At 43.2% G+C, this 23,389-nt stretch overlaps 1 protein-coding gene and 1 long non-coding RNA gene across 2 annotated transcripts in view; one reads left to right on the top strand and one right to left on the bottom strand.

The window, feature by feature from the left end:
- The window catches only part of Rora (RAR related orphan receptor A), a 675,937-nt gene that overhangs the window by 354,542 nt on the left and 298,006 nt on the right, over positions 1–23,389 (top strand). The window lies entirely within an intron of this gene.
- LOC124104187 (uncharacterized) lies at positions 17,982–19,424 on the bottom strand. The gene is made up of 2 exons (XR_006855375.2): positions 19,108–19,424; positions 17,982–18,435 (listed from the first exon to the last, which is right to left on the bottom strand). It is a non-coding gene; the product is annotated as an uncharacterized LOC124104187 (long non-coding RNA).

Here is a 23,389-nt window from a genome sequence, read left to right as displayed (position 1 = left end):
TCAAAAATTTGGAAAAAAAAATCCAAAATCCAAAACACTTTTGGTCCCAAGCATTTCAGATACAAGATACTTAGCCCATATTTATATTTATTTTTAGCGTGATTAGATAAACTAAATGAAAAATACAGGCAAAGAAAGACATTTTTCAGTGAGGAATAAAGGGTCAATACAGATGTACAATTATCATCATCATTATCATTAATATAATTGTTGTCTAGGCTTGGTCCATATGTTCATTATGGGTAGGCTATGCTATGACGCATGACACATAGCACCTAGTAAATATTGTTGGATGAATGTTTTGAAAGATGACCAGGGCAAATGCTCCCTTGCAAGAAAAAAAAGAAGAGAATTCTCTAGGGAATGGAGTTAGAGCCAGAAGACACTAAGTAATTGTGGTTTAATCATGTTCCCCTGGAAGTGAAAGCAGAGGGAAACTGTGACTGGCCATGCTTCAACACCCATGAGCATGAGGCCTCATATCTAGAGCAGGTTGAGCATGATCTGACTGCTGCTTTCCCCTCTTCTTTTCTAGAGAAAAATTCCAGAAAGGGAATTCTTTAGGTCTGAGGTTTCAGGTCAACTTTGGCCCTGTACAGAGATACCCATGGGCTGAGATCAGGGACCTGCTGCCTTTTTGGTTGCATAGCATACCCTGACCAATGGGGCAGGGATCAGACCTGGATGTCCAGAAACAGATGGAGAGCTTTTTCCCATTTCATTCCAGATGTTTGGTTCTGTGTTGTCACAGGTAGAGCAAAACCACAACAAAGTCCAGGCCAGCTCTGGATCAACCCATGTCAATGATCAAAGGAGGAGGAGGGGGTCAGGATTAAACCAGCAAGTAGGGGTTGGGCCTGAGCAAGTGGTGATTAAAATGGCACTTTTTTCTAGAGCTATTGGTGGAAAAGTGGACTAGGGCATCAGGGAGTAGGGGAGAGAAGACAATAGCTAAGTATGAATAGGTCAGGGAACCCAGGTTGTGCCACTGGCTGTGCTGATCTCAGAGATCACCCCTGGCAGTAAGAACAGAGAATCTATGCAGAGAAGAGCTTGGCATTCAAACTGAAAGATTCGGAGGGCTGCTTTGCTTCACCTCACAGTTGGTAAGTGACCCAGGGTATTTATCCCTCAAGCCCCTTTTTGAGCATCATGGACATTTTCTCTGCCAGCCCCTGTGCTGGCAGGAAGGCCATAGAGATGAAAACGATGGCTCCCACCCTTCAGGCTATGCTTTCACAATATGAAGTTCCTTTATACAAAGCAAACAGCTCAGTTGCTTCTAGAGGTTTCCAAATATCCAGTTTTTTTTTGGCATCATAGGAAGAAATGACCAGGTATTAATTCATTTGGTGGGGTCCTTGATGATTTCAGAGCAGAAGGAGACAATGAAGACTGTGCCCCCTCAATTGGCTCTTTAGAGGGGTAACTGGTGCACTGGTGTTGTGGCCATCAGGGAAACTCAGAGGAAGGCTGCAGGCCAACATGAGACATGACTTGGAGTGGGTGTGTCTCCGCACTCCCAACAGGCTCCCTGTCAAAGGCAAGAAAGGAGGTGGCTATTGTCTTGCTTTTTGTTTTTCACATGTTAAACTTGTAGTACCTGCTACCAAGCCTGTATTAACGTGTGCAAAGAGGGGTGGGGTTGGCAGCGTGTAGCATGCATTGATTGATATACGTGCATCCTAAACACTCCATAATTATCGGAGCCCCACCTGTGCTGAGCTTGTGTTCACCAAGCTCCAGCCCACACCTGGAATCACCTCAATCAAATAGACCTGGTTCTTTTCCATACTCAGTTTATTTTCCTACTGTGATATATTGACAAGTCCATAGTGGATATAGGAAAAGAACAAGGAAGAGAGTTTTCATAACAGCATCCCCAGACCACAAAGCAAGAACAATGGGCACTGGCCTCGGATCTGTCCCTGTCCTTCCACATCCCTTTTTTCCCCCTCATCTCCATCCAGAGAGAACATTGGAGGAGAACAAAAGATGAGATTAGAGAGGACCTCAGAAGTCAAGGTGGGGATTTTGTACATGACTACACATGTAGGGAACCCCTGTAGGGTTTTTTAATAGGGAAGACCCTGGTCCCCCATTTTACCTAACTGCAGTGTGCACCGGGTTTGTCAGTTGTCTTAGACGAGACAGGGCCTGATCCAAGACAATAGGGGTGGGAAGGCAGAAAGAGTGGGCACGTAGTGGATGAATCTTTGAGGACTCAGTGGCTAATGAACATGAACCATGATAGGGAAGATTGCAGAGAGATTCCCAACTTCCCTGCTGAGGTTGGCTGCTGGTATCTCCAACTGGAATGGAGAACCCAGGAGGCAGTAAGCTGCACATGAAAGCTATGAGTTTGGTTTTGAAAAATGATGTGTCTGGAGACCCCACTGGACAAGTAGATAGAAATGTTCAGGGGGAAAAAAAAGAAAGATTCATGGAGATATATAAAGGAGAATGAGTCTAAAACTGGAGGAGAGCTCTACTCTAGAGGTAGATGTTGGGGATTTATGTAGCGCCCAGGGCAAGTGTGGAATGTGAGGTTCTCAGCCTGCTGATCTCAGCCTGCTGCCTGTGGGATTGCCATTTTATGGGAAGTGGAGGTGGGGAGCCTGTGTACAGATGAGGAGAGAATGGCCGTGGGGTCTGAGGACAACCAGTGTAATGTTTCATGTCTCTTCTCATTCTGTCATGATGAGTGCTTGAAAAATCAGGGCCAATAATGAAGTTCCTCTGTTTTGGCTCCCCTCTCAGTCCACACGTAAAGCAGTGTGGACCAGAGCCGACCCTCAGTGACGTTTCAGGCCACACTGCCATTCTATGCAGCTTACAGCAGCTGCAATGATACCAGCATGTGCTGGCTAAACAAGTATATGCCATGTAGACTCTATTTCAGCTGAGTGCCATCTATTTGAAAAGAAATGTAAACCAATTTTTGTCTACCAACTGTTGTGATCAAAGCTTAATCATTAAAAATATACCCATTACTGGACATATTGAAAGAGGTCGGTGGAATGGAGTAGGCAACTAAGCAATACTTATGGATATTGATCTGTACCTCGGGAATCACAGAACTTGAGTCTTTCACATGAATATCAGGGAAGCTCTTTACTTTTCAATTCATGGTGAGTTTCCATTCCAGTGACAATCACTGAAGGTAAGAAAGGGTTCATAATTTTTCCTACCTTTAAAGGTGAATCAAATGGCCCCCATGAGGGTTGTACCTGAAGATAATAATCTGAAGCAGAGCATCCTAGTATTTCAACAGATCATTTGAGTTGGGAATGTATAAATAAGCTACTGAGGAGTTTGGAAGTCAAAAGACCTGGGGATGCCCCACTCCATCATCCTAAGGCTCCTCACCTGTGGTATAATGAGGGTCATAAATGGAAGTCACTGATTGTCATGACAGTTAAATGTGTATGGAAACTGCTTGATGAGGTGAGGTGGTGGGCACTGGCTGTTCACGTTAGTATCTTGTCTTTGGGAGAGGCTTTGCTTTCAGATCTGTCTCTTGTCCCTGGAAGGCCATTCCAAGAGCTGATGGTGTTTCTGCAGTTTCTGCTTTTGAAACCTTTGGCCCACGCAATTTTCCCTTACCCTCTCCGCTTGCCTGATGTCAGAAAGATTATATGATTGACTGATAGAACACCAGCAACCCGGAGAGATATTGTACCACGGCCCAGGGCTATACTTTCCATTTTTATTAAAATTCTTATTAACTCATAGCCCAAGAGCTTTTAAGCCAAGCCTGATCTCCTTTAGGGCCCCTCGATTTGATCAGAGCAATTTGTGTGCAGTGTTCTGGCCCCACTTTATGCAGATACAGTGAAGACAGCAGCCCAGAGATGTTACTCCGCAGGTTACAAAGGCCCTCTTTCCTTCCACAGTACCACTACCACCTGGCTGTGCAGACACTCGAGCTCCACAATGAGTCCATTCCCAGGATTGAAGACTTCCAGTTCCTTTGAAGCTCTAAATGTTTCTAGGAAAAGTAACTACCAGTTATTTATAGCTCAGTGATGCTGAAAGTGTTGACTCCTATTCTGAGGACAGAGAACTCTGGAGGGAAAAGAATCCTGCAAGGATGATGGTCCTGAGGGAAGATAGCCCATCCCAAAGGGGAGCAAGGAAGAGGAACTGGAGGCTCTGGGTGTACATAGCTCACAGGACTGCTGAGGGGTGCCTATGTCTGAGAAGCTCTGCTGCCCTGTGGTGTGAACAAATTGGGGTCTTCATCTTTAGGTGGGGCAGGGCCCATTGCCTGGTCTGTTGGGTAAATCTTCACCTCTGTTCTTCCCCTTGGGCTTCATGGTGAGTTTTATCTTTCAATTGGTACTTGCTTCAGGGCCTCCTGGAATTACATTTACCATTGCACTAATAGGCAGTCTTAAGCTTAATGCCATCACCTTGGTAGTTTGCTAAACTGTGGAGCACCTGAAATAGCAACTTCTTTGCAGCTTGCTGACTTGGAGCCATTTATTTCCTGGCATTACATGTATCTGGAGTCGTCGGGATTTATGTCCACATTCATATCAAGGTGCGCATGTGCAGAACTGAGACTAGAGGGTGGTCGCATTGTTCATAGGGATAAACCTTGGATTTCCAGCATCATTGACATATTTGATGGCCATAAGTTAATAGGTACGTTAGCTCTTGAAACTACTCATAAATGAAAACCTGGGCCTCGGGTCTGTTTAATAGATGATGTCCACTCTTTTGTGCCTTCTTTGCATTGAAGGCTGTACAGGAAGACCCTTACTTATTGCAATTTTATAATATTTGATGAGTTATTGTTTTACATTCTTTTCTTATTTATTAATTCTACAAAGAATCATAGAGCTGTCTTTCCTTGTGTCCCTGGAACTAGGGTGAGTATGCTGGGGCTATCTGGTGGAAAGTCAGAGAAAGGACAGATTCCCTTTCAAGGCTCTAGCTCTTGATGGTTGGGGTGCACTCTAGTGAGATCTAATTCTCACAACAGTGCATGGAGATGTTAGAATCGCTGTCACTTTGTGAACAAGGAAACTGATGCTTAAGACCACCGAAGCAGCAAAGTGTTGGAACTCAGACTTGAACTCTCAATCTTATGCCATATTTTTCTCAACCACTCTGCTCCTTCAATCTTAGACTCTTCCCAGAGATAAAGACTTATACACAAGATAAAGACAGTACAGAGATGTCTATGTTTAAATATCAGATGTATATAGATGTTGCCAGATTCAAGTAAAGGACAAATCACACTAATAAAAAAGGGTAAATGAGGCGGGGTTTGATGGGTTTGGATAGCTGAAGAGAAATTCCAAGGGACCTATAACAAAGGGACACAGAAAGGAACGACCCAGCAGGCTTCAGCAGGAATTAGCAAGAAGATGAAGTTGGGAACATAAGGTTGAATGGCAAGAGATGGGACAGGCTAAAGAAGGAAGGAAGGAGAAATGCCAGCTAAGGACTTTAATCCAACATTTTTGTTCCTCAGTAACAAGAGGTAGATATTGTACTCTGGAATGACATGCCCCTGGCATATTTAAATTGTAATAAATTAGCTTCCCCTTACCACTACCACCCCAATTATTTTTTTCTCATCAGAGAGGTTAATCAAGAAAATAGACACCTTAGTTAGGGTACAGGTATTTCAGAACATGTTAGAAACCTCAAAAGTTGTACCTTCAACAAGAAAGAAGTTGATTTCACTTTCACATAAGTTTGTGAGGCCTCATGTGTGAGGCTGGCAGTTCTGGGGTTTGCCCTCATCTGTATGTCTACATGTCTCACCACCTTGTCCATATTCCAGAAGATAGACTAAGGAAAGAAGCAAATTGGGAGGTAGGTGAAAATCATACTATTTTTGTGTGGGTCTATGGGATTCCAAGGACACTGGACTTTCAGTGCTAAAGCCAGAAAAAATCCCTGATAAATTGAAGGGGTTGAAAGTAAGTTGTCATCTCACTCCTAGGGCTCCATCTGAAAGTTGTATGCTTCACTTACATTACATCCTATTTGCTTGAGCTCAGTCACATGGTCATACCTAGCTGCAAGGGAGGCTAGGAAATATAGTCTTTATTCTGGGTACCCAGCAAATGATGTTTTCTTCTGAAGAAGGCAGCAATAGATATTGAACAAAAACAAACTATGTCTGAAATAACACAGTTGTTTTTGTTGGTGGAAGAGAATTGTTCACAAAAATTGACAGGCATGTTTGAGAAATAGGTGCTGAATCAATAATAATAGCTCTACAAATAGTAACTTCACTCTTTTCCCTACTCAGGAGAGGTATCTGAGAGTGACATTTTTATAGAGACAAACTTGAGCCCTGCTGGATTATTTTTAAAAGTATTAATCATAAATGTTTTCATGACACCCCATAATTGATTTCCACATACCATTATGGCCAGGCATGGAAACTAAGGTACTTTCTAATAGTTTGCCAAAATGGTTGTTTTGAGTTCAAGAGTTATGAAATGATATGATGAAAAAAAACTTGAGAAAGATTCATTTAGAGGGTTGGGGTATTTCTATCTTTCCTCCATAAATACCCAAATGAGGTGGAGACAAGTGTATTTAATGTTATCAGAGGCCTGTGTGTAACTGTGGGCTCCTAGAAGACTCTTCTATAGCAGATTGGAGAATCTGCCTCAGCCCTGCCAGTTAGCAGCCCAGAAACAGTTTTTAGGGAAAGAGTCCTCTGTGTGCCCTGTGCTGTTAGGAGGCAATATCAGCTCTCAAGCTGACCTGTCAGGACAGAATGAACCAGTGGATGCTGGTGTGACCACTGGATTGTGGGGGGAGACAGCTCGGCCTTGTTAGATGGGCTTTTGCATTGGCATTGTTAGAGTGGGCTCCCCATGGTTAAAAAAATAAAAATAAAAAAACGAGAGATTCAGATCCACTTTGTCAAATGCTGTAGCTTCAAGACAAAGATTGGATTGGAGTAGAATGAGACTGGGAGCGAAAGAGAAGGTGGTAGGGTACTGAAACCAGTCATTCATTAGACAACAGCCAAGACACAGCTTATGTGATACTTCCCATCCTTGACAGAGGCCCTTCATTATGCCCCCTTTCATGGTTACTGATTGTACAAACACAAGATCCTGTGTCTACTCTGCATTGTGGTCTCTCTTCTTGATGGGGACATACACACACACACACACACACACACACATGCACGCACAAACATTTTTAGCAAAATCACATTGTTGTAGAGAACTGCCATATTCCTGTTCTATTAAACTGAGGTGTGGTCCCTCATGCCCAAGTAAATCTGGAGTATTTCGTGAATCAACTAGACACTTGCCATGTGTTTCTCATCACTCTCTGTGCCTGTTTTCTTGTGTACCCTGGAGCTTCCAACTTGAAGAGAATAAACATTCCAAAGGCATTAGTATGCTCCTATGAATTAGGAGCTCTACGGAGGGAAAGCTGAGGATGAGATGCAGCCACACTGGCCCCAGCTTTACTTGCCTTGAAGTTTTCATCTTTTCGTAAAGGTTTTTAGTCTGTGTCAGCCACTGAGCTCGTCACAGAAGCCTGGGAACAATTCTGATTGTGCAGTGATTCAGGGGGTTATTAAGGACAATAAATCTGCATTAGTTAAGAACTGAAGAGCTATAATACAACATTATACAGCCATTAACTGTAACATTTTCAAATTATTTAATGATATGGTAAAATACTCATGATACAATGTTAAATGGAAAAATCAAGATCTCAAACTACATATACAGCATGATTCCATTTTTGTAAATTTCTACTTAAGGAAAAAAAGACTAGAAGGAAATCCTCTAAAATGGGACAGTTAGTGGGATTATGGACAAATATAGGCCCTTAAAAATGGTCTATATTTCCCATGTTTTCTAAACAAACAGCTTCTCTTATTTTAATGTAAAAAAAAAACCTCCACTACACTTATAAATTATACAAATGTATTTCTTTTTTTAAGTATATGGTCAAAATATTACTTTACAAATATATGATGATATTGATGGACAAAGATATTTTCTGTAATGGTCTAAGACAAATGGTATGACCCCCTTACCTTGCAGGGAGTTCTAACACAAAGTCATGTGCCCAGAGTTATATCTTTAAATGTATTTGTTCAGTCATTCATTTATTTAATAACTACTTGTTGTGCTCCTCCTGTGTGCCAGGCCCAGTGCCTATGTAAGTCCTAGGTCCCAACTTTGAGAAGCACATATAGAATAGGAAGATATTAACTATTACAAAGCATTATGATAATCGTCTCATGGTGTTGTCCATTGTGTGTCTACTGAATGGATTATTAGATGCACACAAGCAATGTTTCATCACCAGCACTCCCTTTTTCTTCAGGAGCCCTCTGGTCCTCTGTGAGTTTTCGATTATCTCCTGGTAGGAGCCTCAAGAGGCCAGGCCCTAATCTTTCAGTTGATTGGCTCTATAAAATGATGGTGGCTCAAGGAAGAACTGACCAGCTCTTTCCATGTGCTGTTCTGGCAAGCGTGTGCCATTTAAGGAATGGATGACTCTGGAAGGAGTCACACTTGGAGGCCTCCAGATGTGTGAGGTTTCTCCCTCATTATTGTAGGGTTCCTATGAGAGTTAGCTAGAGATGTGGCCAGACCACTATTTTGCTGGCAGAATTTGGGCCCATGCGGAAGTGGAAGTTAGTATTGTCATTCCTCTGTGTCCATGGAGAAGAGATTCCAGGAGCCCCCTCAGAGGCTGAATCTTACCAACCCTAAGAAGATCCACAAGACCCTGCTGGGGCATCTTCTGACTCCAAACTAGCAATAATCCAGGTGATCAAAGGTGAGGCTGAACCTCATTGCAACAGACGAATGAGCTGTCACTCTTCCCAAATGCTCTTCCTGACTCTCTCCAGTGCACCACCTCCTGTGGTAAGGCATACAATTCTTCTAGAAGTCTTGGAGGTGCCTAATGTGTCTTTGTCTGGAAATCCTTCAGTGATCTAAGTAAATGAGTAACCCTTTGGATATTGCAAGGTGAAAGTAAATGAGTTGCCCTGAGGCCGTAATGGGTGCAAATGAATTTTGCACCTTTCCACAGGTGAAAGAGAGACCAGAGGAACTACTGGTGGTAAATACTGACTAAACATAGAAAGACTCAAAATTAGTGGGAATCAGGAAGAGGAGAGGGAAGGAGAATGTACAATGGTGAGTCTCAGAGAAGCTACGAGCCAAGACCTTTTGCTCACTTTTATCATTTTATTCCTAAAGTTATGTATGATAGACTGTCCTGGATGCTTTCCTCCCCTGTGCCTCCTGGGAGCTTTCTCTTTGAGGAACCACAGCCCCTGAGTCTGGGCCAGGAGAGCTGATACATGCATTTGCTCTGCACACCAAGTGTGCCACTGTCACCAGCTGCCTGGGAATGCTAGAAGAAAATAGACCACGTCACTGTGGCTGAGCCCTGATTTGCAAGCACTTGAAAGTGTCTCATGGCCCCTTCCCTTCCTCTCTCCTCCTCTTAGACTTGCCTTCCTTCTGGGACTCTCTTACTGTCCTCTGGGCTCTGAGTCAAGGTTTCTTTCACCTGGAACTGACCATTAGGTTGACAGGACCATCTTCCTGACCTTCTACCTCCCTTTACCTGCCTGTTCCAAGCAGAGGTCTGGATTGATGGCCAGGATGGAAAGGAAGGGCTCTGCCTCTCCTGACTCTAAATCTCCCTCTAGCAGTGCCACCTGCCTCCCACACATCACACATCACACTCCTCCATGGCAATCATCACCCCTGCTTCATATCTTCTCTAGGGAGCTTGTTCTCTCTATTCCCTTTACCCCAAAACCCCTGGCAATTGGGCCATGAGAGTGGTTCAGGGATACCCTTGAGGATTATACCTCAGGTACTTCATGCTTAAAGCATATTTTTCAGATGGTTCTCTGGGAACATAGTCCACCCTTCATAAATTTGCATTTCTGGGGGAAAACTTCCACATATCAACAGGTTCATTTTGGACTTTTATAGACCAGACCTTTTCTTACCAGCCCTGAACCCATCAAAATTCCCATTCTCTCAACACTCCATTTCCACAGGCTAATTTGTCATTTGAAGTCATTTTTGTCACAGGTGGTATTGGGTTAGTGTGTTCCTTTCATATATTTTAGCAGATTGTTCTGATCTACTAATGCCTTCACCCTCAACAACAACAGAAAGGAATTAACTCCAACGCTGTCAAAGAGGGGGGTCTCAGATATTAAGGCAAGTCAGTAATAGAGACGTTAGGAAGAGGGCTTGGAACACTAAAATCATTCACTTTGAATATGGTACCCAGTACATGTAGATACTGCATTAATATAGTTTTCCAGTTGGGCTTAATGTCATACTCCAACTGCATTGAACTTGCCTCGTGGGGTGGGGGGTGGGGGCTTTGGTTTCCCCAGTTGAATGAGATGCCTCTCATTCCAAAATGTAATTGAAGATTGTGGAGTTTATGACCGAAATTGTATACATTTTCCATTTCTGTGGTTGCATTAAAGCTTGAAAACTAAAGCTAAGGACAATAAATATCTCAAGTTTGAAATTTGATGAGGAAAAAAAAAAGAGTATGTCTTTAAAAAGAGAGAGAGAGAGAGAGAGAAAGAGCAGGTAGAATAATGTCCCCAGGCCAGGAAAGTACCAGTCATTTTCAGATAAATTATACCCTCCTCCTCCTCCATGGGAAAAAAAAAAAATCATACTCAGACTTAACTGTCCCTTTGGCACTTTTGTCAAATGAGTTTTAGTAGCAGGAGCTGCTAAAAATATAAGCCAATTTCTTTCTTCATTTAAATCAAGTGCTTAAAAAAAGCGTAAGGCCTAGAACTGGTGCAGGGCTCAGCATCGCGGCAGCCAGGCAGCTCAGCCCTGGAATGGTCCTCATTGACAGCCCAGGGCCTCTCCAAGCTGAAGGAAGTCAAAGCAAGGCTGGAAATTGCCACTGGAGAACAAGGGTTGTTTTAGCACCTGGGACCTAAGTTCCAAAGGTGCCCTGGTGTACATAGTGACCGGTTCAGATGTGGGAAGTACTCTCAAGGGTCATTTCTTATTTGTTCTTCTCTTTCCTTTAAAAACAGTATTTAGGCCAGGCATCGTGGCACACTCCTGTAATCCCAGGTATTCTGGAGGCTGAGGCAAGAGTTCAAGGCCAGCCTCAGCAATTTATCAAGACCCTGTCTCAACATTTGTAAAGGGCTGTGGATGTAGTTTGATGGTAGAGAGCTTGCCTAGTACATGCAAGGCCTTGGGTTCAATCCCCCAAACTGCCAAAAAACAAAACCAATATTTAAAAGTACAAAGCATGTGTCAATACTTGAATTAGGGTGGGATTTCTAGGTGTGAATGGCCCTTACTATTGAGTACAGTGGAATTCACTCCATCCCATCCAGTGTTCCATTCCTCTATGTTCGCCTCATTGTTTTGGAAAATGATCTGGCCAACTGGTCCTGCCTATAAGGTGAGAACTAGTGAGGGCTGACATTGTTCTCAGAATTGCCTGCCTTTAAGAGAAGACCCTTGAGAATTTAAAGGCCTTGGAGCCCAAAGGGATGTACTTATAATGGTCACATTTCAGGAATGTGATAGAGTAAGGAGAGTCCTTGTGGTATCCTCGGTGGCAGCTGTTTGTTCTGCTCAAGAACCAGACAAATTTCATCTAAATCGCACCTAACAAAAATAAGCCTCGATTCTAGAAGTGGAAAAGGTCATAAGAAATTAGTTAATTCAGTTTCCATATTTCTACAGATGAGGGAGGTCTGGGAGTGCCACACTTCTGGGTGCTGTTGCCTCTTTGTCTTCTTTTGTCACACTCTGTGCTGGGAGCAGCCTACACCACTGCCAGGATGGAGATTGGGGAAGGGGAAGCAGCCTACTAGGTGCTGTCTATGGATTAGGCAAGGATTTCACCACCTTCTCTTCTTGGCCTTGAGACTTACAAATGAGGCCACCTTGAATCAAACCCCCTATGGAACCTCAGCGATTCCAACCAACCTCTTGAATGAGACTCTGAGATAGCTTTGCCATAGTTCAACTCTGGTCTCTAAAGAATAGCGAACACAGTTATTAATGTCACAGTGACTTCCAAAAGAGAGATACATCATTTTTACTGCTTTTCCTATCAAACCTGGCTTTCCTATGTGATGCTTGTATTTGTGCCTTCTGTAAGTATATGTGGTGTGGATACAGAGGTGCTTAAAATGTGCTTCAGGTTATGATTCTAGAAACAGAGATGGGTTGTGCCAAGCCATCACCACTTCTTTGTACCAGTTCTGCATAGTATAAATGGTTTAGACGTTTAAAGGGATACTTCTGTAGGCCACAGATATCCCTGTTGCCATGACACAGGAGGACATCAACTGATTCAAGGTGGGATGAATTCTATAACCTTTTCCTCCTAAACGTAATTCTCTAACAACCTGAGATAATTCCCAGATAGCAGCACCAGGAAACCCCAGAAGTTCCTGGTTACATAGTCCTACATCAGCTCATTTGGACTATCTTTATTTGGGATGTTTTATATTCTGCCCCTGAGGTCACTGCATGGTCACTGCATGACCTTGTCATCAGGCATAAGGTCATTTTGTCCTTGGGCAGCTGCTACCCTGTCCTGAGCAGACAGTTTATTTTAGGTGGTCTTTAACATGTTCACAGCAGATCACATGGGTCTAAGATAAGGTCAGGCTTCTAGATAATGACCGCTAACCCTTCCATAGTATTTCTTATGAAACTATATAAAATTACACCCCTTATCTTCATAGCAATAAGAGTACAAGTGAGGTATTATTATTGTGAGTCCCATTTTTCAGAGGGGGAAAAAGAGGCAAAGGGAGGTTTTATAATTTAGCCAAGGCCACACAGTTATGAAATGGCAAAAGCTGAGATTTGAATCCAGCTAGTCTGGTTTAATGAATATAGCATATGGCCACTAGCACACTAAGTTTTGGAACATGGATTTTTTTATTGAATGTAACACCCCAGTTGCTGGCACCTTAGGATCCCTTTTACAAGGGAAGATGTCTATGAAAAGAGCCAGTTGGCCTCTGTCAACAAAGCTATATTTATAGCTCACAGAGACAATTGTGTCTCCTTATTTGAACCCCCAAATCACATCCAAGAACAAAGTTTGTCTTGACTTCATAGATTAAGGCTGTTCTCCACACCAGGGCTAGGGGAAAATGTTGACCACATCAACTTCCAAAAGCTTAGTTGAGTTAAAAATATTTGTAAGTCCCAGACTTCTTCCTTTTCCAAAAAGACCCCTTTGGTTATGCCAACTCATAATGTACTCTCCTCTGCAATCTCTTCCTTGTGTCTCCCTGAACCAAAATTAGGAAAACCAATCTGACCAACACTCACATGTGAGCATCCAACAGACCTACCTGTTAGAAATAACGCCTCACAACCTACTTATGGTGTCCTTCTTAGAATTCCATGAACTGTTTCCCAATAAATTTAAGGCCATGAACCTTGTCTTCAACTTCATTATTTCTCACAAAGGGCCTATTAATATTCTGGGCTCCCCCAGTCTTCATTCAATAAATATTTAGAGACTCAACCTAAAGAATAGTAGTATTTTAGGCAAAACCACTCTTTTGGCCGAGGTTGTTTCATTGGCTTTTTCTTTTGTCGTTATTTGCTGTTACTTTTTTTTTTTCTTTTCCTTATTCTGGTGGTTGTCGAAAAATAAATAAATAAATCAGTTACTTACTGCATTGATCTAAACTTCCTTATTTTGGAGGAAAGATAAAGCATGTATTACATATGCATAAGGTTTCTCTTCATAAGGCCACAGCAATGAATGAATTCTGGAATAATGGAAAATTTGATAATATATCTGCCTTGCCTAAGATGGCTAGTATGCATGCATCATTCATTCATTGAATATATTCATTGAGTGTCTACTTTGTGCCAGGCATGGCGCTGTGAGTAATACAACAGCCATAGTCTCTATTCGTGAAGCCTACCATCTGAGGACAGGGCAGGTGAAGGACATTAAGTGAATAAATAAATAATTTTATGTCTTGCTGAATGTTATGGAAACTAGCAATAGAGAACCATGAGAGAAAATAACAGAGATTACCAAACATAGAATTCGGATTTCCAACAAATTCCCATGTGATGCTGCCAGTTTGGGTGGAAGACGTTTCTCTTATCTTGTGGCACATTAGATTCACTTAGGGGCTTTAAAAAAAATACTGTTGCCTGGCTCCACTTCTAAAGATTTTGCTTATGTTAATCTGGGCTATGGCTGGGGCATCAGCATTTCTAGAAGCGCCTAATGCTGGTGGGGGGGTTAAAAAAAATAAAACACCAATGTGCCAGGGAGGGTTGGTGTTGATTGCTGAGTGCTGGCTAGTGTAGACCTTGGGTGGTGTGCCACCCAAATGCTGATTTATGTGCTTACCAAACAGACTCGTGGGGGGAATTCTGTCATCTTCCAGGGTGGATCTCACAAATCCTTGGTTGCAATGTGATTCTGTAATTCTACCCACCTGTCATATGAAAGAACTGGATCTTGATGGACCTGCTTGCCTTGAATTTGAGCTCCAGCATGGAATGTTTCTACTGAATTTAAATCACAGATAGTTGGACTCTCTGTTCCTACCTAGGAGCCTGGGACAAGAGGGTGATGTGGAGCAGGCTGACGAATGGGCCTGTGGTGGTGTAGCTGAAATCAGGAGGCCCAAGTCCACTCCCAGCTCTGCTCAGATGCGGCAGAGATCTTGGCAAGTCATCTGATTCCTTGGACTACAGCTTCCTGGTTTGCTAAGTGGAGCTATTGAATGAGAAGGTCACCATGTTTCTTTTAAAACGGCCAAATCTGGTAATTCCAGTCCTGGAAATAAAAATGAAACTAAACTCCAGTTTCCTCCTTGATAAAATAAGAATTGGGTTTATGATTTCAAAGACTGTTTTGAAGCCCCAATTGCCTTGATTCTGTCAATAACAATAGGTGTCATTTAAAGGGCATTGTTTCATGTGAGGCACTATTCTAAGAGATTTTTATTATCTTATTTAATTTTAACAATAAAACAGTGAGAAGACTCCTATTACAAGTCCCATTTAACAGATGAAGAAACTAAGGGAGAAAGAGGCTAGGCTAAGTGACTTTCCCAGGCTGGTGGTAGGTGACAGAGCCATCTGTGTTCTGACTCAGGCTATCTCTTCCACACCAGGGCTCCCACCTGCTGTATTGTTTACCACCACTCATTTTGCTGCTTAGATCCTCAGTTTCCCCCAAAACAAAATCAGGGCTTGGAATAAATGGTCTCTATGCTTCCTTTTGCTCTAAAATGTAGTGCTTCTATGGATATTGCCACACATTAATTTGTTTATATGCCCTTTATTTATTCAGCAAACCTTAATTGAACTCTTCATATAAGGCTCTGGAATCCCAGCTGGCTGATTCCAATCCTAAACTGACCACTTACTAGATACACGATGAATCAAGTTACCTAAATGCTTTGGCCTCACTGCCCTCATCTATTCAAATGGGACTGATAAAAGCACAGTTCTTGTGGGGTTGTTGGAAGGATAAAGTGGTGCAGTACATATTGCATAAAGTGGCATATTGCCCCAAGCCCTGTGCCTGCCAAATAGTAAGCACTCAGTGAATGTTTGTACCAGTATCATCAGGCCCCACACTGGTTGCTAGGGATGCAAAGATGAGTAAGACACAGTTCTTGGCGTCATAGACTTGCAACCTAGGCAGGGAGGAGAGATGAATGCAGATCATTAGAATATGATGCGAAGCAATCTCTGTTCCAAGCCTTTGGGGAATGCAGAGGAGGGAGCCATTATTTTAGGAACAGGAGGTAAACATGGTGCATGCTGACTTACCAGTCACATTCATGTGAAAGGGAAGTCTTTGGACCACTTTGGGTGGTAAGGGAAAGAAGTAGAAGGCTAGAGGGGAGCCCCCCGCCTCCTGGAGGGTTGAAGACTTTGAGGTCCACAGGTACCAAGAAATGGGCAGTACATGGAGTGGACCCAGCGTGGAGCACAGGAGCCAAGAGCCCCTGTCTGCAACTGCAGAGGCCAGAGACAGGACTGAAAGGGATGGTCAGACAGCAGAGAGACAGAAAAAGGCTGCCACCAAGGACAACATACCACAGCCGGCAATCAGAAAGCCCAGAGGAACTAATGGCGTCCTCAATGGAAGATGGAACCCTATACAACTAACTGTCAACCAGCGGGAGGAGCCAGTCTTGGCAGAGGTCCTAGGTAATTGGTGACACCTGGCAGAGGTGATGTGTATTCTGGCAGTGGGACAGCCCCAGTTCCTGATGGTGCTCCTTTCCAGAGAATCTAGAATCATAGAATAGCCAGAGCTGGGGTGGGGAGGAGTGGGGTGGGGTTTGGGGATCAGAGATCAACCTCCTTCTGTACAGATCTCTGGATGACACCCAGAATCCTTCAAGGCAGGACTTGGGTATCTGCATTTCAATAAGCTTCCCTGGTAGTTTAAGATCTGAAGCATGTGACTGTGCTTTGAGAGACACTGTGCTGGAGAGAAGCTCAGTAATGAAAAACTGAGACTAGGTCGATTGATAAATAAGTCGGAACCTCCCGATTTGCAGTTTGCACAGTTTAGGGGAAATCTGTGTTGTTATCCCCCATGTTTCCTGTAAGACCCATACACCTGCTACCTCCACCCCCACCCTCTCTGTCTTCATTCTCAATGTGAAAGCTACAGGCCAAGAAGGTAACATTTCACTTAAAAATAATGGTTAAAAATTTACAGGAAAGCAAATATACCCATTTTGACATCAAATCAGAACCCCTTTCACATAACTCAGTCTCTTTCTCACCAACCTTTCCCACATGTGAGATGTATAATCAAGGGTCGTCTGCTCTAAGACCTGGCACACTGAGAGCTGTGGGGGTGGGGATAGAGGTGTCCTGTATCTTCCTTCCTTCTCTCAGCCCCTGGAAAGGCAGATCCTGATACTGCCCAGTCATTTAAAATTTAAGGGAACTTGCATATAGCTTTAATAAGCAGTGTTAATGTATCTCTGGATTTTAAAAAAGCAACTTTCAAAACATGCTAGAACCTGTGCCGAGCAAAAGAAACCCTATAAATTCCCTGAACCACCCTCAGGTTGCTGGAAGGTGGGGCCAAGCGTCCTGACTTGCAGTATCACTTGTCAGCTTGTTCCAAACTGCTAGTTTCCCAATCGCAAGATGCTAGGGTAGGCTTCAGGCTTCTGTGGCCCAGGGGAGGCCCACGTGTACATGCCCACACACACCCCTATATACACATACACACACTTCTAGGTGGACTGTGGGAGGGAAGGGCCCTGTGAGGGAGATTTCCTTACAGGTTTCCCTGGGGTACTTGCAGGGGTGGAATCACTCACTGGTCCCAGAAACTGGAGGGATGGTCCCAGGATCCCTTCTCCAAGAGGATTTGCCTAAGCAGTGTCCCTCCTGCCTGATTTGGATTCAGGGTCTTTACGCAGGGCAGAGAGGCAGGCCACCAGGTCTACCCACCTAAGGCAACCCTTTTGTGTGTGTGTCTGGATTTGACTTCAGTTCCTAGGTGATGGTCTCTAGGGAGCCCCTTCATGGAATTCAACAGCCCATCCAGCTGGAGGTCCAAGGAGAAAAGGAGGGGGCCTGCCCTGTGTTCCTCTCACTCCACAGACAAGCCCTAGCCTCGGAAGGGCACCAGCAGCAGAGGAGACGCTGGGGAAATTTCTCTAGGGAAATCTCACAAGCCTGTAAGAAACTTGACCTCATTTGCATTTTCTGATTGAATCACAGATAGGTTTTAGTTCTCTCCCTTCCCTGTACAAAGACAGGCCCAGGAATGAAGAAAGGCCAAGTTACCTGGTATTTGCAGGAGAAATGTGTTATTACTGATTGTCAAATAGGCTGTCTTACACATGATGTTCCTAGGCCTTGACTAATTCCACCGTGGATGTGTGTCTGCATCATGTTATTTTAAAATCTTTCTTCCTTCTTGTACATCATGGTTTAATGAAAAGTTCAACAGCATCGAAACACACTCCTGAAGGATTTATTAGTTAACGGAAGCTCCGTCCTCATTACAGTAGTGACGGAATTGCTTTCAAGGACTACAGTTCCAGTAATAGCATAAATCAAAGACGAGACTGTTGCTTGCTCTGCTCAAGAGCCTTCTTTTAAATCTCATGCCCCAAAGGGAGGGGAAATTTAGATACAGAAAACCAGAGAGTGAGACCAAGTTATTTAGATGTCAAATGCACAGGACTTCAAGAATCTACTTATTGGTGTCACTGAGTCTGTAGGAGAGGACAAGATGTTGGAGAGGCAGTTCTTCAGCATGCCCACTGGCCTTCCTTGTGCTGAGTTTGCTGAAGTCCATAAGCACAATTTTGTCTGCCTGGCCCAGACCTTGATGGAAAATATTGCAGCAACAAGGACTTAGCAACTTTCTTGCTGGGCCTATATACACAGTACTCTGGGACACCTGCCAATCATAGGAAAGACAAACCAACAGCCAAGCAAAGTCAGTTCAACTCACTTTTCTTCTGATGAGAGTAAGTAGGAATTTTTTTTCATAAAAAAGCAAGGAATCACTCTTTACGGTGCAGCATTTAACAACCAACAGGATGCTAAGTTACTTTTGTTCTCAGTTATTAGATAACACATTTCTCCCCTACATCCCAAAGAAATAGGATCTTTAAGGATTCCAGAATCCCAAAAGAAGGACATTCTACCAGTGGAACAGTCATCCTGTACTTCTAATGAAGCAAAGTGTGTGACCTTGAGCAAGGTGCTCCACCTTTCTGAGCTTCCCTGTCTTGTGTAAAATATGGCTCAAATTCCTGTCAAATAGGGTGAGTACAAGGACTAAGGAGATAATGTACATAAAGAATACTAACAGGCTTCTCCTTTCTACCCCACTTCTTTTACAAGGAAGATTCCTAAAAAGTATAACTTAAGGATGATTTTATTTTCAGAATTTTAGCATATTAAAATTCCTACACTCTTCCCTGCTTTCATTTCAGATCTTCCCCTCCAGATATTCTTCTTCCTTTCTCACTTTCCCTTGTTTCTAATCCCCAGGGTCTGCATTATATTTATCTCCCTTCAGGAATCTACTTCTCTCTTTTCTCCCTTCTTCATCCAATTCACTCACCTGTGGTTGGTGTAGAAGGCACCATGCTCTGGCTGTGGGGGTTGGGGTGCTTATCTTTCCTCTGTGCCTATCTCTTAGGCTTTATAGGTTGAATCTTTAGAATTGTCAGCTGATAGGCATTGAAAAAAAGCTGCTTTGCTAAAGTTAAAGGTAAGGAAAGATTAGCATTGGGATAGAGGTATAGAATATGAGAGAACTGGATATAAGCAAAAAGAGAAGCAAATGATATTCTTCTGTTCAGCAAACATTGAGTAAGCACCTAGTGTGTACAAACCCAGTACACATGACTAGCATGGATTATGCCCCAAGGACAGAGGTGCATGGGCAAGCCTGAAAGGAAACAGCAAGCATGAGTGTCTGCCATGTGCTTTGATGCAGAGGACAATCACAGTGTGCTATGGGTGCACCTAAAACGGGCCTCAGCCCAGACTTTGGAAGGAGACAACATCTACCTGAGAACTGAAAATAAAGACAAGGAAGAAGAGCTTGCTGGGCAGGAACAGGGTGTGTAAAGGCAATGAGAACATAGATCTGGTGTCTTTGAAGAAATAATAGATCGAGATGGAGACAGAATCAATGAGTTCTGGTGACCTGTTACATCACATGTTGACATTAGTTGATAGTGTGCAGTAGTCTTGCCCTTATCCACAGTTTGTTTTCCATGCACTCAGTTTCCATGACCAGTTACTCATGGTCAATAGAGGTCCAAAATTCCAGAAATAAACCATTCACAAGTTTAAAATTACCAGCTGTTCTGAGTAGCATGATGAACTCTTGGCACTGTCTTGGTCCACCCTACCAGGACATGAATTGTCCCTCTGTCCAGCATATCCACACTCTATATATTACCCACCTGTGAGCTGCTTAGTCAATGTGTTGGTTATGAGGCAAACTGTTGGAGTATCACAGTGCTTGTGTTCAAGTGACCCTTACTTTACTTCATGTTGGCTCCAAAGCACAAGAGTAGTGGTCCTGCCAATTCCAATATGCCAAAGGGAACCCATGAAGAGCTTTCTTTACGTGAAAGAGTAAATGTACTCAATAAGGACAGGAGAAAAAAAAAATCACCTGCTGATATTGCTAAGATCTGTAGTCAGAAAACATTGGTGTGTGTGTGTAGGCTGGGATTCAAAGCTGGGGCATTGGACACGCTAGTTCTCTGCTTCTGAACCACATCCCCAGCCCAGAACAAATCTATTCATGAGACTGTGATGAAAGAAAAATAAAATTTTGCTGTTGCACCTCAGAATGCAAGAGTCACAACCACACAGTACATGATAAAAGCTTCATTAAGATGGAAGAGGAATTTTAAGTGTGTATGTACGGGGAAAAAACAGAGTACATATAGGATCTGGTCCTACCCAAGGTTTTAGACACTCAGATGGGTTTTGGAATGCATTCTCTGCAGTTAAGGGGAGGGGCTGTGTTTTTAAAATCGCTGGAAGACTAGATTTTACATGCTCTCACACAAAGAAATGACAAGCACGTGAGATGATGGATGTGTTCATTTCCCAGTGTAAATGTGTACCATAATATCACATCATACCCATAAGTATGTACAGTTATTCTTTGTCAATGACAAACAAAATTTTTTAAGATCAGAATGGGGGAAGAGAGGACAAGGAGAGGGTGTCTACTGAGGCGCTGGAGGGTTCTGGAAGCCTTGGGGAGGAGTTTAAACTTGACTCAAAGAGCCAGAGGACACTGGTGGGAGTAAATAGGGGGCACGGGTGATGGTATCTGCGACCCCAGCACCTTGCTCTGGCTGTGGAGGAAGGTGGGTTGCTTATCTTTCCTCTGCGCCTATCTGTTCACATTCTTAGGCTGGGCCTTTAGAGTTGCCAACTCAGAGGCTTTTGAACCCAAGCTGCTTTGCTGAAGTTAAGTGCTTTCAGTGGTCCAGCGATAGAGATCAAAAGAGGTCCCCCTTGGCCAGGCGCTGGTTTAAGGACTCTGCTGAGGGTTTAAACGGACTAGTTTTGAAATGTAAGACAAACCATAATCACCAGGCAATACTCCCTTGTTTTGCCAGGGAGAGACATTTATAGGTATTAAACTAGTTCCAGAAGGCCTCTAATACAGTTCCTTAAATGCAATAATAACACAGAATTATTAGGGGAAACTATTATTATTATTCCAAGTAATAACATAATTTTGTGCCCATGGAGGACGTCCAAAGTGCTGAGAGAAATGAGCATTGGTTAATTAAGCCTCGCCACTCCTCCACGAGTTAGGCGAAGCGTCATTAGACTCAGTTTTATAGAGGAGTGAACTGAAACACTGTTGGGCTAGCTCAATGGCCTAAGGTCAAACCGTGGGAAAAGAAACTGGGGATTTTTACATCTTCTCAAACCCTTGTGTCTTACACCGCCTGCATGTGAACACGGACTCAGATGAGGCCAATGCCTAAGCAAAGAATAAACCTCCAGGGTGGGAGGCCTCAGAGACCTGGGTCTGTCCTTCAGCATGCCAGGGTAAAGGCCCTGGAGGAGAGGAGAAGCACCCAGAAAAGTCCTAATAAATGCGGCTTCTACTCCTCCGCACTTTCATCAGCTTTTATGCACAGAGAGAAGCTGATTCGTAGTGATGCCAAAGGCAGCCCTTGGGAAGAAATCACAGCACAAATGGAAAATGGTGAACAAAGCCAAGTAAGTGGGGAGGGGATGAGAGGACAGAGGGGCCACTGTTGTCAGGGGCTTCCTGTTCTGATGCAGGAGGGTGAAGTCAGCAACCCTCAGGCACCAGCTGGTACAGCCCCCTCCTTCCCTTCTACCTATTTTCTTCACTGCTGGTGCCCTCCCTCCAAAATTCCAGGATTCAAGCTTAGGAAAGACCCTTATGGGATAACATTGGGCATCTTAGGAAGCTGTGGCCTCCCTTTCAGAACGTTAATTTATTTTTTCATTGCAAAAACCTTTAACACGTGCCAGTACTAGCACTGGAGGCTGGAGATATGGAGCCAGGAACTTGCAGCCTGGAAAGGAGGAAGGCACCATATGTCCACTTCACCCTGCCCACCTCTGCCCAAACCAGCATCCTTAACTCACAAAGTGTGCTCCAAGACAGTAGAGACACAGGCAGGACGCCATCGAGAACATAGGCTAATTCTATCTAGGAGGTCGGGGAAGGCTTTGAGGAGGAGGAAGCATTTGTGTCAGAATTAGAAAGATGAAATTATTGGAATAAGAACTCAGAGAACGTACTTCTATGCAAGAGGAAACATCTGGACATGGAGACATACTATACAAAATTTGGGGGCCACTTAAAAGCAGATCTTCGTTGCATTAAAGTGTCCCTTTGGACTAGAAAAGCTATACCATAGTCCCTAATTATGTACTCTCTCACAATTTTCCTAGATGGTTTTATAAAGTGTAGTATGCCTCCTTATCCACATAGATTATATGTTGCTTAAATTCTAAGTACCTGGTTTCACCCCGCCCCATAGCATGGAACTGAGTGCTACCAACTATTGAATATTTACCTAAGAATATAACAGAAAATCAAAGTTAAGTGCAATTTTGAAGACCTATGCTCAAGGGACACTTCTTCCACCACCTTACTGAGCAATCTTGAATATGATGCCTTAGTTCTCTGAGCTTTGACTTTCTCATATGTGAAGTTATGCTACTTATGCTACTTCTCAAGATCATTTCAATGATAAAATAAGACAGCAAAGGTAGAAAGTACTTTATAAGCTATAATGTATAAAACATTATTATTAGAGCTGACTTGATAAATAAATATAATAAAGATATAATATTCTAGAGTAGTTTCTTTTCCTTGACTGTGACCAATTAGAGTCTCTAAGCTGAGCCACAAGGCATGCTGGGATTTTGATTGCAGACTGAGGGAAAGATGAGCAAAGGTTACAATAGAGTGTGTCTCATGTTGAAACCATATTTCAGTCAACAGACTCTACTCCCCACTGGGGATGGAGCTCCTAAAACATAGCTTGCCTAGATTCTCACTGCCTTAAAGATGGGAGTGCATGAAGATTTTGTCTTTGCCATCTGCAGGTTTCACAGGATTTGAGTAGACAGAGCTCACCTTGCACATCCTTGGTGTACAGTGAAGAGTAGAAAGGTATTCACTGGAAATTCACCATTTCAGTGTTAAGATACTGGACATGCAAATGATTCACCTTCCATGAATAATCTGAGATGGAAAGTAGTCAGCTGCTCAAGAGACAGTGAATGAAATTAAGATACTTTGGTCCTGGACTGGCTTTGTGCATTGTTCACTGTGGATCAACAGTCAAACAGATACTTGAAAGGGACAGATT

The sequence above is a fragment of the Marmota monax genome, unplaced genomic scaffold, assembly GCF_021218885.2.
Source record: "Marmota monax isolate L192 unplaced genomic scaffold, Marmota_monax_Labrador192_F-V1.1 WCK01_AAM20220418_F8-fsc00001, whole genome shotgun sequence".
NCBI classification, from domain to species: Eukaryota; Metazoa; Chordata; class Mammalia; order Rodentia; family Sciuridae; genus Marmota; species Marmota monax.
This window is presented reverse-complemented; position numbering and strand designations above follow the sequence as displayed.